The sequence below is a fragment of the Leptidea sinapis genome, chromosome 4 (genome assembly GCF_905404315.1).
Source record: "Leptidea sinapis chromosome 4, ilLepSina1.1, whole genome shotgun sequence".
Classification (NCBI taxonomy): Eukaryota; Metazoa; Arthropoda; class Insecta; order Lepidoptera; family Pieridae; genus Leptidea; species Leptidea sinapis.
The window spans coordinates 148,275-168,250 of record NC_066268.1 but is presented as its reverse complement, the minus strand read 5'-3'; the positions used below and the strand labels follow the sequence as shown (position 1 = coordinate 168,250).

The window sequence follows — 19,976 nt, the reverse complement described above, 5'->3', positions numbered from 1 at the left end:
GATCATAATCTTACACGGCGGCCATCTTGGACTTGAAAAATGATCACAAAATCGTTCTCAGCGCCCTCGAGAAACTCGGATACGATACCCATAATGTAGTTATCGTATATTGAGCGGCGGCAATCTTGGATTTGAAAACTGATCACAAAATCGTTCTCAGCACCCTCGAGAACCTCGGATACGATACCCATAATCAAGTTATCATACTTTTGAGTGGCGGCCATCTCGGAATTAAAAATGATCCCAAAATTGTTTTCTGTACCCTCGAGAACCTCGGACACGATATTCATATTGCTGAAAACATTATTGTTTGCGGCAGCCCTCTTGGATTTCACAAATGATCACAGAATTGTTCTCTGCACCTTCAAGAACCTCGGAGACGATATTGTGCGGCGGCCGTATGGATTTGAAAAATGATCACCAAATCGTTCTCTGCACCCTCGAGAACCTAGGACAAGATATCCATATTGCTTAAATCATAATTTTGTGCGGCGGCCATCTTTGATTTGAAAAATGATCACCAAATCGTTCTTTGCACCCTCGAGAACCTCGGGTACGATATCCATATTGCTGAAATCATAATTTTGTGCGGCGGCCATCTTGGATTTGAAAAATGGTCACAAAATCGTTCTCAGCACCCTCGAGAACCTCAGATAGGATACCCATAATGTAGTTATCATACTTTTGAGCGGCGGCCATCTCGGATTTGAAGAATGATCACAAAATCGTTCTCTGCACCCTCGAGAACCTGTGATACGATACCCATAATGTAGTAATCATAATTTTGAGCGGCGGCCATCTCGGATTTAAAAATGATCCCAAAATTGTTTTCTGCACCCTCGAGAACCTCGGCCACGATATCCATATAGCTGAGAACATAATTGTTTGCGGCAGCCCTCTTGGATTTCACAAATGATCACAGAATTGTTCTCTGCAGCTTCAAGTACCTCGGAGACGATATTCATATTGCTAAAATCATAATTTTGTGCGGCGGCCGTATGGATTTGAAAAATGATCACCAAATCGTTCTCTGCACCCTCGAGAAACTAGGACAAGATATCCATATTGCTTAAATCATAATTTTGAGCGGCGGCCATCTCAGATTTAAACATGATCCCAAAATTGTTTTCTGCACATTCGAGAACCTCGGACACGATAACCATATTGCTAAATCCATAATTTAGTGCGGTGGCCATCTTGGATTTGAAAAATGATCACCAAATCGTTCTCTGCACCCTCGAGAACCTGTGATACGATACCCATTATGTATTTATCATAATTTTGAGCGGCGGCCATATCGGATTTAAAAATGATCCCAAAAATGTTTTCTGCACCATCGAGAACCTCGGATACGATACCCATATTTTTGTGATCATAATCTTGCACGGCGGCCATCTCGGATTTAAAAATGATCCCAAAATTGTTTTCTGCATCATCGAGAACCTCGGATACGATACCCATATTTTTGTGATAATAATCTTGCACGGCGGCCCGCTTGGATTTGAAAAATGATCACAAAATCGTTCTCAGCCACCTCGAGAACCTTGGATACGATACCCATAATGTAGTTATCATACTTTTGAGCGGCGGCCATCTTGGATTTGAAGAATGATCACAAAATCGTTCTCTGCACCCTCGAGAACCTGTGATACGATACCCATAATGTAGTAATCATAATTTTGAGCGGCGGCCATCTCGGATTTAAAAATGATCCCAAAATTGTTTTCTGCACCCTCGAGAACCTCGGCCATGATATCCATATAGTTGAGAACATAGTTGTTTGCGGCAGCCCTCTTTGATTTCAAAAATGATCACAAAATCGTTCTCAGCACCCTCGAGAACCTTGGATACGATACCCATAATGTAGTTATCATACTTTTGAGCGGCGGCCATCTTGGATTTGAAGAATGATCACAAAATCGTTCTCTGCACCCTCGAGAACCTGTGATACGATACCCATAATGAAGTAATCATAATTTTGAGCGGCGGCCATCTCAGATTTAAAAATGATCCCAAAATTGTTTTCTGCACCCTCGAGAACCTCGGCCACGATATCCATATAGCTGAGAACATAATTGTTTGCGGCAGCCCTCTTGGATTTCACAAATGATCACAGAATTGTTCTCTGCAGCTTCAAGTACCTCGGAGACGATATTCATATTGCTAAAATCATAATTTTGTGCGGCGGCCGTATGGATTTGAAAAATGATCACCAAATCGTTCTCTGCACCCTCGAGAAACTAGGACAAGATATCCATATTGCTTAAATCATAATTTTGAGCGGCGGCCATCTCGGATTTAAACATGATCCCAAAATTGTTTTCTGCACATTCGAGAACCTCGGACACGATAACCATATTGCTAAATCCATAATTTTGTGCGGCGGCCATCTTGGATTTGAAAAATGATCACCAAATCGTTCTCTGCACCCTCGAGAACCTGTGATACGATACCCATTATGTAGTTATCATAATTTTGAGCGGCGACCATCTCGGATTTAAAAATGATCCCAAAATTGTTTTCTGCACCATCGAGAACCTCGGATACGATACCCATATTTTTGTGATCATAATCTTGCACGGCGGCCATCTCGGATTTAAAAATGATCCCAAAATTGTTTTCTGCACCCTCGAGAACCTCGGATACGATACCCATATTTTTGTGATCATAATCTTGCACGGCGGCCCGCTTGGATTTGAAAAATGATCACAAAATCGTTCTCAGCCACCTCGAGAACCTTGGATACGATACCCATAATGTAGTTATCATACTTTTGAGTGGCGGCCATCTTGGATTTGAAGAATGATCACAAAATCGTTCTCTGCACCCTCGAGAACCTGTGATACGATACCCATAATGTAGTAATCATAATTTTGAGCGGCGGCCATCTCGGATTTAAAAATGATCCCAAAATTGTTTTCTGCACCCTCGAGAACCTCGGCCAAGATATCCATATAGTTGAGAACATAGTTGTTTGCGGCAGCCCTCTTGGATTTCAAAAATGATCACAAAATCGTTCTCAGCACCCTCGAGAACCTCGGATACGATACCCATAATGTAGTTATCATACTTTTGAGCGGCGGCCATCTTGGATTTGAAGAATGATCACAAAATCGTTCTCTGCACCCTCGAGAACCTGTGATACGATACCCATAATGAAGTAATCATAATTTTGAGCGGCGGCCATCTCAGATTTAAAAATGATCCCAAAATTGTTTTCTGCACCCTCGAGAACCTCGGCCACGATATCCATATAGCTGAGAACATAATTTTTTGCGGCAGCCCTCTTGGATTTCAAAACCGATCACAAAATCGTTTTCTGCACCCTCGAAAACCTCTGATACGATACCCATAATGTAGTTATCATAATTTTGAGCGGCGGCCATCTCGGATTTAAAAATGATCCCAAAATTGTTTTCTCCACCCTCGAGAACCTCGGATACGATACCCATAATGTAGTTATCATAATTTTAAGCGGCGGCCATCTCGGATTTAAAAATGATCCCAAAATTGTTTTCTCCACCCTCAAGAACCTCGGCCACGATATCTATATTGCTGAAAACATAATTGTTTGCGGGAGCTCTCTTGGATTTAAAAGATGATCACAGAATTGTTCTCTGCAACCTCGAGAGCCTCGGACACGATATCCATATTGCTGAAATCATAATTTTGTGCGGCAGCCATCTTGGATTTGAAAAATGATCACCAAATCGTTCTCTGCACCCTCGAGAACCTCGGGTACGATATCCATATTGCTGAAATCAAAATTTTGTGCGGCGGCCATCTTGGATTTGAAAAATGATCACAAAATCGTTCTCTGCACCCTCGAGAACCTCGGATACGATACCCATAATGTAGTTATCATAATTTTGAGCAGCGGCTATCTTGGATTTCAAAAATGATCACAAAATCGTTCTGTGCACTCACGAGAATCTCGGATACGATACCCATATTTTAATGATCATAATCTTACACGGCGGCCATCTTGGACTTGAAAAATGATCACAAAATCGTTCTCAGCGCCCTCGAGAAACTCGGATACGATACCCATAATGTAGTAATCATAATTTTGAGCGGCGGCCATCTCGGATTTAAAAATGATCCCAAAATTGTTTTCTGCACCCACGAGAACCTCGGCCACGATATCCATATAGTTGAGAACATAGTTGTTTGCGGCAGCCCTCTTTGATTTCAAAAATGATCACAAAATCGTTCTCAGCACCCTCGAGAACCTTGGATACGATACCCATAATGTAGTTATCATACTTTTGAGCGGCGGCCATCTTGGATTTGAAGAATGATCACAAAATCGTTCTCTGCACCCTCGAGAACCTGTGATACGATACCCATAATGAAGTAATCATAATTTTGAGCGGCGGCCATCTCAGATTTAAAAATGATCCCAAAATTGTTTTCTGCACCCTCGAGAACCTCGGCCACGATATCCATATAGCTGAGAACATAATTGTTTGCGGCAGCCCTCTTGGATTTCACAAATGATCACAGAATTGTTCTCTGCAGCTTCAAGTACCTCGGAGACGATATTCATATTGCTAAAATCATAATTTTGTGCGGCGGCCGTATGGATTTGAAAAATGATCACCAAATCGTTCTCTGCACCCTCGAGAAACTAGGACAAGATATCCATATTGCTTAAATCATAATTTTGAGCGGCGGCCATCTCGGATTTAAACATGATCCCAAAATTGTTTTCTGCACATTCGAGAACCTCGGACACGATAACCATATTGCTAAATCCATAATTTTGTGCGGCGGCCATCTTGGATTTGAAAAATGATCACCAAATCGTTCTCTGCACCCTCGAGAACCTGTGATACGATACCCATTATGTAGTTATCATAATTTTGAGCGGCGACCATATCGGATTTAAAAATGATCCCAAAATTGTTTTCTGCACCATCGAGAACCTCGGATACGATACCCATATTTTTGTGATCATAATCTTGCACGGCGGCCATCTCGGATTTAAAAATGATCACAAAATTGTTTTCTGCACCATCGAGAACCTCGGATACGATACCCATATTTTTGTGATCATAATCTTGCACGGCGGCCCGCTTGGATTTGAAAAATGATCACAAAATCGTTCTCAGCCACCTCGAGAACCTTGGATACGATACCCATAATGTAGTTATCATACTTTTGAGTGGCGGCCATCTTGGATTTGAAGAATGATCACAAAATCGTTCTCTGCACCCTCGAGAACCTGTGATACGATACCCATAATGTAGTAATCATAATTTTGAGCGGCGGCCATCTCGGATTTAAAAATGATCCCAAAATTGTTTTCTGCACCCTCGAGAACCTCGGCCAAGATATCCATATAGTTGAGAACATAGTTGTTTGCGGCAGCCCTCTTGGATTTCAAAAATGATCACAAAATCGTTCTCAGCACCCTCGAGAACCTTGGATACGATACCCATAATGTAGTTATCATACTTTTGAGCGGCGGCCATCTTGGATTTGAAGAATGATCACAAAATCGTTCTCTGCACCCTCGAGAACCTGTGATACGATACCCATAATGAAGTAATCATAATTTTGAGCGGCGGCCATCTCAGATTTAAAAATGATCCCAAAATTGTTTTCTGCACCCTCGAGAACCTCGGCCACGATATCCATATAGCTGAGAACATAATTTTTTGCGGCAGCCCTCTTGGATTTCAAAACTGATCACAAAATCGTTTTCTGCACCCTCGAAAACCTCTGATACGATACCCATAATGTAGTTATCATAATTTTGAGCGGCGGCCATCTCGGATTTAAAAATGATCCCAAAATTGTTTTCTCCACCCTCGAGAACCTCGGATACGATACCCATAATGTAGTTATCATAATTTTAAGCGGCGGCCATCTCGGATTTAAAAATGATCCCAAAATTGTTTTCTCCACCCTCAAGAACCTCGGCCACGATATCTATATTGCTGAAAACATAATTGTTTGCGGGAGCTCTCTTGGATTTAAAAGATGATCACAGAATTGTTCTCTGCAACCTCGAGAACCTCGGACACGATATCCATATTGCTGAAATCATAATTTTGTGCGGCGGCCATCTTGGATTTGAAAAATGATCACCAAATCGTTCTCTGCACCCTCGAGAACCTCGGGTACGATATCCATATTGCTGAAATCATAATTTTGTGCGGCGGCCATCTTGGATTTGAAAAATGATCACAAAATCGTTCTCTGCACCCTCGAGAACTTCGGATACGATACCCATAATGTAGTTATCATAATTTTGAGCAGCGGCTATCTTGGATTTCAAAAATGATCACAAAATCGTTCTGTGCACTCACGAGAATCTCGGATACGATACCCATATTTTAATGATCATAATCTTACACGGCGGCCATCTTGGACTTGAAAAATGATCACAAAATCGTTCTCAGCGCCCTCGAGAAACTCGGATACGATACCCATAATGTAGTTATCGTATATTGAGCGGCGGCAATCTTGGATTTGAAAACTGATCACAAAATCGTTCTCAGCACCCTCGAGAACCTCGGATACGATACCCATAATCAAGTTATCATACTTTTGAGTGGCGGCCATCTCGGAATTAAAAATGATCCCAAAATTGTTTTCTGTACCCTCGAGAACCTCGGACACGATATTCATATTGCTGAAAACATTATTGTTTGCGGCAGCCCTCTTGGATTTCTCAAATGATCACAGAATTGTTCTCTGCACCTTCAAGAACCTCGGAGACGATATTGTGCGGCGGCCGTATGGATTTGAAAAATGATCACCAAATCGTTCTCTGCACCCTCGAGAACCTAGGACAAGATATCCATATTGCTTAAATCATAATTTTGTGCGGCGGCCATCTTTGATTTGAAAAATGATCACCAAATCGTTCTTTGCACCCTCGAGAACCTCGGGTACGATATCCATATTGCTGAAATCATAATTTTGTGCGGCGGCCATCTTGGATTTGAAAAATGGTCACAAAATCGTTCTCAGCACCCTCGAGAACCTCAGATAGGATACCCATAATGTAGTTATCATACTTTTGAGCGGCGGCCATCTCGGATTTGAAAAATGATCACAAAATCGTTCTCTGCATCCTCGAGACCCTCAGATAGGATAACCATAATGTAGTTATCATAATTTTGAGGGGCGGCCATCTCGGAAATAAACATGATCCCAAAATTGTTTTCTGCACATTCGAGATTCTCGGACACGATAACCATATTGCTAAATCCATAATTTTGTGCGGCGGCCATCTTGGATTTGAAAAATGATCAGCAAATCGTTCTCTGCACCCTCGAGAACCTCGTATACGATATCCATATTGCTGAAATCATAATTTTGTACTGCGGCCATCTTGGTTTTGAAAAATGATCACAAAATCGTTCGCACCACCCTCGAGAACCTCGGATACGATACCCATAATGGAGTTATCATAATTTTGAGCGGCGGCCAGTTGGGTTTCAAAAATGATCACAAAATCGTTCTGTGCACTCTCGAGAACCTCGGATGCGATACCCATATTTTTATGATCATAATCTTGCACGGCGGCCATCTCGGATTTAAAAATGATCCCAAAATTATTTTCTGCACCCTCGAGAACCTCGGACACGATATCCATATGTCTGAAAACATTATTGTTTGCGGCAGCGCTCTTGGATTTCAAAAATGATCACAGAATAATTATCTGCACCCTCGAGAACCTCGGATACGATATCAATATTGCTGAAATCATAATTTTGTACGGCGGCCATCTTGGTTTTGAAAATTGATCACAAAATCGTTCTCAATACCCTCGACAACCTCGGATACGATACCCATTATGTAGTTATCATACTTTTGAGCGGCAGCCATCTTGAATTTGAAAAATGATCACAAAATTGTTCTCTGCACCCTCGAGAACCTAGGACAAGATATCCATATTGCTTAAATCATAATTTTGTGCGGCGGCCATCTTGGATTTGAAAAATGATCACCAAATCGTTCTTTGCACCCTCGAGAACCTCGGGTACGATATCCATATTGCTGAAATCATAATTTTGTGCGGCGGCCATCTCGGAATTAACAATGATCCCAAAATTGTTTTCTGCACCATCGCCAACCTCGGATACGATACCCATATTTTTGTGATCATAATCTTGCACGGCGGCCCCTTTTGGATTTGAAAAATGATCACAAAATCGTTCTCAGCACCCTCGAGAACCTCGGATACGATACCCATAATGTAGTTATCATACTTTTGAGCGGCGGCCATCTCGGATTTAAAAATGATCCCAAAATTGTTTTCTGCGACCTCGAGAACCTCGGACACGATATCCATATTGCTGAAAACATTATTGTTTGCGGCAGCCCTCTTGGATTTCAAAAATAATCATATTGCTTAAATCATAATTTTGTGTAGCGGCCATCTTGGATTTGAAAAATGATCACCAAATCGTTCTTTGCACCCTCGAGAAACTAGGACAAGATATCCATATTGCTTAAATCATAATTTAATGCGGCGGCCATCTTGGATTTGAAAAATGATCACCAAATCGTTCTTTTCACCCTCGAGAACCTCGGGTACGATATCCATATTGCTGAAATCATAATTTTGTGCGGCGGCCAGCTTGGATTTGAAAAATGATCACAAAATAGTTCTCAGCACCCTCGAGAACCTCTGATACGATAACCATAATGTAGTTTTCATAATTTTGAGCGGCGGCCATCTCGGATTTAAACATGATCCCAAAATTGTTTTCTTCACATTCGAGAACCTCGGGTACGATATCCATATTGCTGAAATCATAATTTTGTGCGGCGGCCATCTTGGATTTGAAAAATGATCACAAAATCGTTCTCTGCACCCTCGAGAACCTCGGATACGATACCCATAATGTAGTTATCATAATTTTGAGCAGCGGCTATCTTGGATTTCAAAAATGATCACAAAATCGTTCTGTGCACTCACGAGAATCTCGGATACGATACCCATATTTTAATGATCATAATCTTGCACGGCGGCCAGCTTGGATTTGAAAAATGATCACAAAATCGTTCTCAGCACCCTCGAGAACCTTGGATACGATACCCATAATGTAGTTATCATACTTTTGAGCGGCGGCCATCTTGGATTTGAAGAATGATCTCAAAATCGTTCTCTGCACCCTCGAGAACCTGTGATTCGATACCCATAATGTAGTAATCATAATTTTGAGCGGCGGCCATCTCGGATTTAAAAATGATCCCAAAATTGTTTTCTGCACCCTCGAGAACCTCCGCCACGATATCCATATAGTTGAGAACATAGTTGTTTGCGGCAGCCCTCTTGGATTTCAAAAATGATCACAAAATCGTTCTCTAGACCCTCGAGAACCTCTGATACGATACCCATAATGTAGTTATCATAATTTTGAGCGGCGGCCATCTCGGATTTAAAAATGATCCCAAAATTGTTTTCTCCACCCTCAAGAACCTCGGCCACGATATCTTTATTGCTGAAAACATAATTGTTTGCGGCAGCTCTCTTGGATTTAAAAGATGATCACAGAATTGTTCTCTGCAACCTCGAGAACCTCGGACACGATATCCATATTGCTGAAATCATAATTTTGTGCGGCGGTCATCTTGGATTTGAAAAATGTTCAACAAATCGTTCTCTGCACCCTCGAGAACCTCGGGTACGATATCCATATTGCTTAATCCATAATTTTGTGCGGCGGCCATCTTGGATTTGAAAAATGATCACAAAATCGTTCTCTGCATCCTCGAGAACCTCTGATACGATAACCATAATGTAGTTATCATAATTATGAGCGGCGGCCATCTCGGATTTAAACATGATCCCAAAATTGTTTTCTGCACATTCGAGAACCTCGGACACGATAACCATATTGCTAAATCCATAATTTTGTGCGGCGGCCATCTTGGATTTGAAAAATGATCACCAAATCGTTCTCTGCACCCTCGAGAACCTGTGATACGATACCCATTATGTAGTTATCAAAATTTTGAGCGGCGGCCATCTTGGATTTAAAAATGATCCCAAAATTGTTTTTTGCACCATCGAGAACCTCGGAAACGATACCCATATTTTTGTGATCATAATCTTGCACGGCGGCCCTCTTGGATTTGAAAAATGATCACAAAATTGTTCTCAGCACCCTCGAGAACCTCGGATACGATACCCATAATGTAGTAATCATAATTTTGAGCGGCGGCCATCTCGGATTTGAAGAATGATCACAAAATCGTTCTCTGCACCCTCGAGAACCTGTGATACGATAACCATAATGTAGTAATCATTATTTTGAGCGGCAGCCATCTCGGATTTAAAAATGATCCCAAAATTGTTTTCTGCACCCTCGAGAACCTCGGCCACGATATCCATATAGCTGTGAACATAATTGTTTGCGGCAGCCCTCTTGGATTTCAAAAATGATCACAAAATCGTTCTCTAGACCCTCGAGAACCTCTGATACGATACCCATAATGTAGTTATCATAATTTTAAGCGGCGGCCATCTCGGATTTAAAAATGATCCCAAAATTGTTTTCTCCACCCTCAAGAACCTCGGCCACGATATCTATATTGCTGAAAACATAATTGTTTGCGGCAGCTCTCTTGGATTTAAAAGATGATCACAGAATTGTTCTCTGCAACCTCGAGAACCTCGGACACGATATCCATATTGCTGAAATCATAATTTTGAACGGCGGCCATCTTGGATTTGAAAAATGATCACCAAATCGTTCTCTGCACCCTCGAGAACCTCGGATACGATACCCATAATGGAGTTATCATAATTTTGAGCGGCGGCCAGTTGGGTTTCAAAAATGATCACAAAATCGTTCTGTGCACTCTCGAAAACCTCGGATACGATACCCATATTTTTATGATCATAATCTTGCACGGCGGCCATCTTGGACTTGAAAAATGATCACAAAATCGTTCTCAGCGCCCTCGAGAAACTCGGATACGATACCCATAATGTAGTTATCGTATATTGAGCGGCGGCAATCTTGGATTTGAAAACTGATCACAAAATCGTTCTCAGCACCCTCGAGAACCTCGGATACGATACCCATAATCAAGTTATCATACTTTTAAGCGGCGGCCATCTCGGAATTAAAAATGATCCCAAAATTGTTTTCTGTACCCTCGAGAACCTCGGACACGATATTCATATTGCTGAAAACATTATTGTTTGCGGCAGCCCTCTTGGATTTCACAAATGATCACAGAATTGTTCTCTGCACCTTCAAGAACCTCGGAGACGATATCCATATTGCTACAATCATAATTTTGTGCAGCGGCCGTATGGATTTGAAAAATGATCACCAAATCGTTCTCTGCACCCTCGAGAACCTAGGACAAGATATCCATATTGCTTAAATCATAATTTTGTGCGGCGGCCATCTTTGATTTGAAAAATGATCACCAAATCGTTCTTTGCACCCTCGAGAACCTCGGGTACGATATCCATATTGCTGAAATCATAATTTTGTGCGGCGGCCATCTTGGATTTGAAAAATGATCAGCAAATCGTTCTCTGCACCCTCGAGAACCTCGTATACGATATCCATATTGCTGAAATCATAATTTTGTACTGCGGCCATCTTGGTTTTGAAAAATGATCACAAAATCGTTCTCACCACCCTCGAGAACCTCGGATACGATAACCATAATGTAGTTATCATAATTTTGAGCGGCGGCCAACTTTGATTTGAAAAATGATCACAAAATCGTTCTCTGCACCCTCGAGAACCTCGGATACGATACCCATAATGGAGTTATCATAATTTTGAGCGGCGGCCAGTTGGGTTTCAAAAATGATCACAAAATCGTTCTGTGCACTGTCGAGAACCTCGGATGCGATACCCATATTTTTATGATCATAATCTTGCACGGCGGCCATCTCGGATTTAAAAATGATCCCAAAATTATTTTCTGCACCCTCGAGAACCTCGGACTCGATATCCATATGTCTGAAAACATTATTGTTTGCGGCAGCGCTCTTGGATTTCAAAAATGATCACAGAATAATTATCTGCACCCTCGAGAACCTCGGATACGATATCCATATTGCTGAAATCATAATTTTGTACGGCGGCCATCTTGGTTTTGAAAATTGATCACAAAATCGTTCTCAATACCCTCGACAACCTCGGATACGATACCCATTATGTAGTTATCATACTTTTGAGGGGCAGCCATCTTGGATTTGAAAAATGATCACAAAATTGTTCTCTGCACCCTCGAGAACCTAGGACAAGATATCCATATTGCTTAAATCATAATTTTGTGCGGCGGCCATCTTGGATTTGAAAAATGATCACCAAATCGTTCTTTGCACCCTCGAGAACCTCGGGTACGATATCCATATTGCTGAAATCATAATTTTGTGCGGCGGCCATCTTGGATTTGAAAAATGATCACGAAATCGTTCTCAGCACCCTCGAGAACCTCACATACGATACCCATACTGTAGTTATCATAATTATGAGCGGCGGCCATCTCGGATTTAAAAATAATCCCAAAATTGTTTTCTGCACCATCGATAACCTCGGATACGATACCCATATTTTTGTGATCATAGTCTTGCACGGCGGCCCTCTTGAATTTGAAAAATGATCACAAAATCGTTCTCAGCACCCTCGAGAACCTCGGATACGATACCCATAATGTAGTTATCATACTTTTGAGCGGCGGCCATCTCGGATTGAAAAATGATCCCAAAATTGTTTTCTGCACCCTCGAGAACCTCGGGTACGATATCCATATTGCTGAAATCATAATTTTGTGCGGCGGCCATCTTGGATTTGAAAAATGATCACCAAATCGTTCTTTGCACTCTCGAGAACCTCGGGTACGAAATCCATATTGCTGAAATCCTAATTTTATGCGGCGGCCATCTTGGATTTGAAAAATGATCACAAAATCGTTCTCAGCACCTTCGAGAACCTCAGATACGATACCCATAATGTAGTTATCATAATTTTGAGCGGCGGCCATCTCGGATTTAAAAATGATCCCAAAATTGTTTTCTGCACCATCGAGAACCTCGGATACGATACCCATATTTTTGTGATCACAATCTTGCACGGCAGCCCCCTTGGATTTGAAAAATGATCACAAAATCGTTCTCAGCACCCTCGAAAACCTAGGATACGATACCCATAATGTAGTTATCATACTTTTGAGCGGCGGCCATCTCGAATTTAAAAATGATCCCAAAATTGTTTTCTGCACCCTCGAGAACCTCGGACACGATATCCATATTGCTGAAAACATTATTGTTTGCGGCAGCCCTATTGGATTTCAAAAATATTCATATTGCTAAAATCATAATTTTGTGTGACGGCCATCTTGGATTTGAAAAATGATCACCAAATCGTTCTTTGCACCCTCGAGAACCTCGGGTACGATATCCATATTGCTGAAATCATAATTTTGTGCGGCGGCCATCTTGGATTTGAAAAATGATCACAAAATCGTTCTCAGCACCCTCGTAAACCTCAGATACGATACCCATAATGTAGTTATCATACTTTTGTGCGGCGGCCATCTTGGATTTGAAAAATGATCACAAAATTGTTCTTTGCACCCTCGAGAACCCCGGATACGATATCCATATTGCTGAAATCATAATTTTGTGCGGCGGCCATCTTGGATTTGAAAAATGATCACAAAATCGTTCTCAGCACCCTCGAAAACCTCAGATACGATACCCATAATGTAGTTATCATACTTATGTGCGGCGGCCATCTTGGATTTGAAAAATGATCACAAAATTGTTCTCTGCATCCTCGGGAACCTCTGATACGATAACCATAATGTAGTTATCATAAGTTTGAGCGGCGGCCATCTCGGATTTAAACATGATCCCAAAAAAGTTTTCTGTATATTCGAGAACCTCGGACACGATAAGCATATTGCTAAATCCATAATTTTGTGCGGCGGCCATCTTGGTTTTGAAAAATGATCACCAAATCGTTCTCTGCACCCTCGAGAACCTCGGATACGATACCCATAATGTAGTTATCATAATTTTGAGCGGCGGCCATCTCGGATTTAAACATGATCCCAAAATTGTTTTCTGCACATTCGAGAACCTCGGACACGATAACCATATTGCTAAATCCATAATTTTGTGCGGCGGCCATCTTGGATTTGAAAAATGATCACCAAATCGTTCTCTGCACCCTCGAGAACCTCGGATACGATATCCATATTGCTGAAATCATAATTTTTTACGGCGGCCATCTTGGTTTTGAAAAATGATCACAAAATCGTTCTCAGCACCCTCGAGAACCTCGGATACGATACCCATAATGTAGTTATAATACTTTTGAGCGGCGGCCAACTTTGATTTGAAAAATGATCACAAAATCGTTCTCTGCACCCTCGAGAACCTCGAATACGACACCCATAATGGAGTTATCATAATTTTGAGCGGCGGCCAGTTGGGTTTAAAAAATGATCACAAAATTGTTCTGTGCACTCTCGAGAACCTCGGATGCGATACCCATATTTTTATGATCATAATCTTGCACGGCGGCCATCTCGAATTTAAAAATGATCCCAAAATTATTTTCTGCAACCTCGAGAACCTCGGACACGATATCCATATGTCTGAAAACATTATTGTTTGCGGCAGCGCTCTTGGATTTCAAAAATGATCACAGAATAATTATCTGCACCCTCGAGAACCTCGGACACGATATCCATATTGCTGAAATCATATTTTTGTACGGCGGCCATCTTGGTTTTGAAAAATGATCACAAAATCGTTCTCAGTACCCTCGACAACCTCGCATACGATACCCATTATGTAGTTATCGTATATTGAGCGGCGGCAATCTTGGATTTAAAACTGATCACAAAATCATTCTCAGCACCCTCGAGAACCACGAATACGATACCCATAATCAAGTTATCATACTTTTGAGCGGCGGCCATCTCGGATTTAAAAATGATCCCAAAATTGTTTTCTGCACCCTCGAGAACCTCGGACACGATATCCATATGTCTGAAAACATTATTGTTTGCGGCAGCGCTCTTGGATTTCAAAAATGATCACAGAATAATTATCTGCACCCTCGAGAACCTCGGACACGATATCCATATTGCTGAAATCATATTTTTGTACGGCTGCCATCTTGGTTTTGAAAAATGATCACAAAATCGTTCTCAGTACCCTCGACAACCTCGCATACGATACCCATTATGTAGTTATCGTATATTGAGCGGCGGCAATCTTGGATTTAAAACTGATCACAAAATCATTCTCAGCACCCTCGAGAACCTCGAATACGATACCCATAATCAAGTTATCATACTTTTGAGCGGCGGCCATCTCGGATTTAAAAATGATCCCAAAATTGTTCTCTGCACCCTCGAGAACCTAGGACAAGATATCCATATTGCTTAAATCATAATTTTGTACGGCGGCCATCTTGGATTTGAAAAATGATCACCAAATCGTTCTTTGCACCCTCGAGAACCTCGGGTACGATATCCATACTGTAGTTATCATAATTATGAGCGGCGGCCATCTCGGATTTAAAAATAATCCCAAAATTGTTTTCTGCACCATCGATAACCTCGGATACGATACCCATATTTTTGTGATCATAATCTTGCACGGCGGCCCTCTTGAATTTGAAAAATGATCACAAAATCGTTCTCAGCACCCTCGAGAACCTCGCATACGATACCCATTATGTAGTTATCGTATATTGAGCGGCGGCAATCTTGGATTTAAAACTGATCACAAAATCATTCTCAGCACCCTCGAGAACCTCGAATACGATACCCATAATCAAGTTATCATACTTTTGAGCGGCGGCCATCTCGGATTTAAAAATGATCCCAAAATTGTTTTCTGCACCCTCGAGAACCTCGGACACGATATCCATATGTCTGAAAACATTATTGTTTGCGGCAGCGCTCTTGGATTTCAAAAATGATCACAGAATAATTATCTGCACCCTCGAGAACCTCGGACACGATATCCATATTGCTGAAATCATATTTTTGTACGGCGGCCATCTTGGTTTTGAAAAATGATCACAAAATCGTTCTCAGTACCCTCGACAACCTCGCATACGATACCCATTATGTAGTTATCGTATATTGAGCGGCGGCAATCTTGGATTTAAAACTGATCACAAAATCATTCTCAGCACCCTCGAGAACCTCGAATACGATACCCATAATCAAGTTATCATACTTTTGAGCGGTGGCCATCTCGGATTCAAATTCATATTTTTGTGCGGCAGCCATATTGGATTTGAAAAATGATCACCAAATCGTTCTCTGCACCCTCGAGAATCTGGGACACGATATCCATATTGCTGAAATCATAAATCTGTGCAGCGGCCATAATGGATTTGAAAAATGATCACAAAATCGTTCTCAGCACCCTCGAGAACCTCTGATACGATAACCATTATGTAGTTATCATACTTTTGAGCGGCGGCCATCTTGGATTTGAAAAATGATCACAAAATCGTTCTCTGCATCCTCGAGAACCTCTGATACGATAACCATAATGTAGTTATCATAATTTTGAGCGGCGGCCATCTCGGATTTAAACATGATCCCAAAATTGTTTTCTGCACATTCGAGAACCTCGGACACGAAAACCATATTGCTAAATCTATAATTTTGTGCGGCGGCCATCTTGGATTTGAAAAATGATCACCAAATCATTCTCTGCACCCTCGAGAACATCGGGTACGATATCCATATTGCTGAAATCATAATTTTGTGCGGCGGCCATCTCGGATTTGAAAAATTATCACCAAATCGTTCTCTGCACCCTCGAGAACCTCGGGTACGATATCCATATTGCTGAAATCATAATTTTGTGCGGGGGCCATCTCGGATTTAAAAATGATCCCAAAATTGTTTTCTGCACCCTCGAGAACCTCGGCCACGATACCTATATTGCTCAAAACATAATTGTGTGCGGCAGCTTTCTTTGATTTAAAAAATGATCACAGAATTGTTCTCTGCAACTTCGAGAACCTAGGACACGATATCCAAATTGCTAAAATCATAATTTTTTGCGGCAGCCATCTTGGATTTGAAAAATGATCACCAAATCGTTCTCTGCACTCTCGAGAACCTCGGATACGATACCCATATTTTTGTGATCATAATTATGCACGGCGGCCCTCTTGGATTTGAAAAATGATTACAAAATCGTTCTCAGCACCCTCGAGAACCTCGGATACGATACCTATAATGTAGTTATCATACTTTTCAGCGGCAGCCAACTTCGATTTGAAAAATGATCACAAAATCGTTCTCTGCACCCTCGAGAACCTCTGATACGATAACAATAATGTAGTTATCATTCTTTTGAGCGGCGGCCATCTTGGATTTGAAAAATGATCACAACATCGTTCTCTGCACCCTCGAGAACCTGTGATACGATACCCATAATGTAGTTATCATATTTTTGAGCGGCGGCCATCTCGGATTTAAAAATGATCCCAAAATTGTTTTCTGCACCCTCGAGAACCTCGGCCACGATATCCATATTGCTAAAAACATAATTGTTTGCAGCAGCCCTCTTGGATATAAAAAATGATCACAGAATTGTTATTTGCAACCTCGAGAACCTCGGACACGATATCCATATTGCTGAAATCATAATTTTGTGCGGCGGCCATCTCGAATTTGAAAAATGATCACCAAATCGTTCTCTACACCCTCGAGAACTTCGGCTACGATATCCATATTGCTGAAATCATAATTTTGTACGGCGGCCATCTTGGATTTGAAAAATGATCACAAAATCGTTCTCAGCACCCTCGAGAACCTCTGATACGATACCCATAATGTAGTTATCATACTTTTAAGCGGCGGCCAACTTCGATTTGAAAAATGATCACAAAATCGTTCTCTGCACCCACGAGAACCTCGGATACGACACCCATAATGGAGTTATCATAATTTTGAGCGGCGGCCAGTTGGGTTTCAAAAATGATCACAAAATCGTTCTGTGCACTCTCGAAAACCTCGGATACGATACCCATATTTTTATGATCATAATCTTGCACGGCGGCCATCTCGGATTTAAAAATGATCCCAAAATTATTTTCTGCACCCTCGAGAACCTCGGACACGATATCCATATTGCTGAAAACATTATTGTTTGCGGCAGCGCTCTTGGATTTCAAAAATATTCATATTGCTAAAATCATAATTTTGTGCGGCGGCCATCTCGGATTTAAACATGATCCCAAAATTGTTTTCTGCACCCTCGAGAACCTAGGAAAAGATATCCATATTGCTTAAATCATAATTTTGTGCGGCGGCCATCTTGGATTTGAAAAATGTTCACAAAATCGTTCTCAGCACCATCGAGAACCTCAGATACGATACCCATAATGTAGTTATCATAATTTTGAGCGGCGGCCATCTCGGATTTAAACATGATCCCAAAATTGTTTTCTGCACATTCGAGAACCTCGGACACCATAACCATATTGCTAAATCCATAAGTTTGTGCGGCGGCCATCTTGGATTTGAAAAATGTTCACAAAATTGATCTCTGCACCCTCGAGAACCTGTGATACGATACCCATTATGTAGTTATCATAATTTTTCAGCGGCGGCCATCTCGGATTGAAAAATTATCCCAAAATTGTTTTCTGCACAATCGAGAACCTCGGATACGATAGCCATAATGAAGTTATCGTATATTGAGTGGCGGCAATCTTGGATTTGAAAACTGATCACAAAATCGTTCTCAGCACCCTCGAGAAACTCGGATACAATACCCATAATCAAGTTATCATACTTTTGAGCGGCGGCCATCTCGGATTTAAACATGATCCCAAAATTGTTTTCTGCACATTCGAGAACCTTGGACACGATAAACATATTGCTAAATCCATAATTTTGTGCGGCGGCCATCTTGGATTTGAAAAATTATCACCAAATCGTTCTCTGCACCCTCGAGAACCTCGGATACGATATCCACATTGCTGAAATCATAATTTTGTACAGCGGCCATCTTGGTTTTGAAAAATGATCACAAAATCGTTCTCTGCACCCTCGAGAACCTGTGATACGATACCCATAATGTAGTTATCATAATTTTGAGCGGCGGCCATCTCGGATTTAAACATGATCCCAAAATTGTTTTCTGCACATTCGAGAACCTCGGACACGATAACCATATTGCTAAATCCATAATTTTGGGCGGCGGCCATCTTGGATTTGAAAAATGATCACCAAATCGTTCTCTGCACCCTCGAGAACCTGTGATACGATACCCATTATGTAGTTATCATAATTTTGAGCGGCGGCCATCTCGGATTTAAAAATGATCCAAAAATTGTTTTCTGCACCATCGAGAACCTCGGATACGATACCCATATTTTTGTGATCATAATCTTGCACGGCGGCCCTCTTGGATTTGAAAAATGATCACAAAATCGTTCTCAGCACCCTCGAGAACCTTGGATACGATACCCATAATGTAGTTATCATACTTTTGAGCGGCGGCCATCTTGGATTTGAAGAATGATCACAAAATCGTTCTCTGCACCCTCGAGAACCTGTGATACGATACCCATAATGTAGTTATCATAATTTTGAGCGGCGGACATCTTGGATTTGAAGAATGATCCCAAAATTGTTTTCTCCACCCTCGAGAACCTCGGCCACGATATCTATATTGCTGAAAACATAATTGTTTGCGGCAGCTCCCTTGGATTTAAAAGATGATCACAGAATTGTTCTCTGCAACCGTTTTGAACCTCGGACACAATATCCATATTGCTGAAATCATAATTTTGTGCGGCGGCCATCTTGAATTTGAAAAATGATCAACATATCGTTCTCTTCACCCTCGAGAACCTCGGATACGATACCCATAATGTAGTTATCATACTTTTAAGCGGCGGCCAACTTCGATTTGAAAAATGATCACAAAATCGTTCTCTGCACCCTCGAGAACCTCGGATACGACACCCATAATGGAG

The 19,976-nt window shown here is 41.3% G+C and overlaps 1 long non-coding RNA gene across 2 annotated transcripts in view; it reads right to left on the bottom strand.

Annotated features, from left to right (window-relative positions):
• Window positions 1-2,619: 2,619 nt before the first annotated feature.
• LOC126980014 (uncharacterized) overlaps window positions 2,620-19,976 on the bottom strand; it is an 80,200-nt gene continuing 62,843 nt past the window's right edge. Inside the window, exon 3 of one of the 2 annotated variants that reach the window (XR_007732939.1) lies at window positions 2,620-2,637. This is a non-coding gene — a long non-coding RNA (uncharacterized LOC126980014). The remainder of the gene's footprint in view (window positions 2,638-19,976) is intronic. The other variant, XR_007732940.1, reaches the window with a different exon arrangement.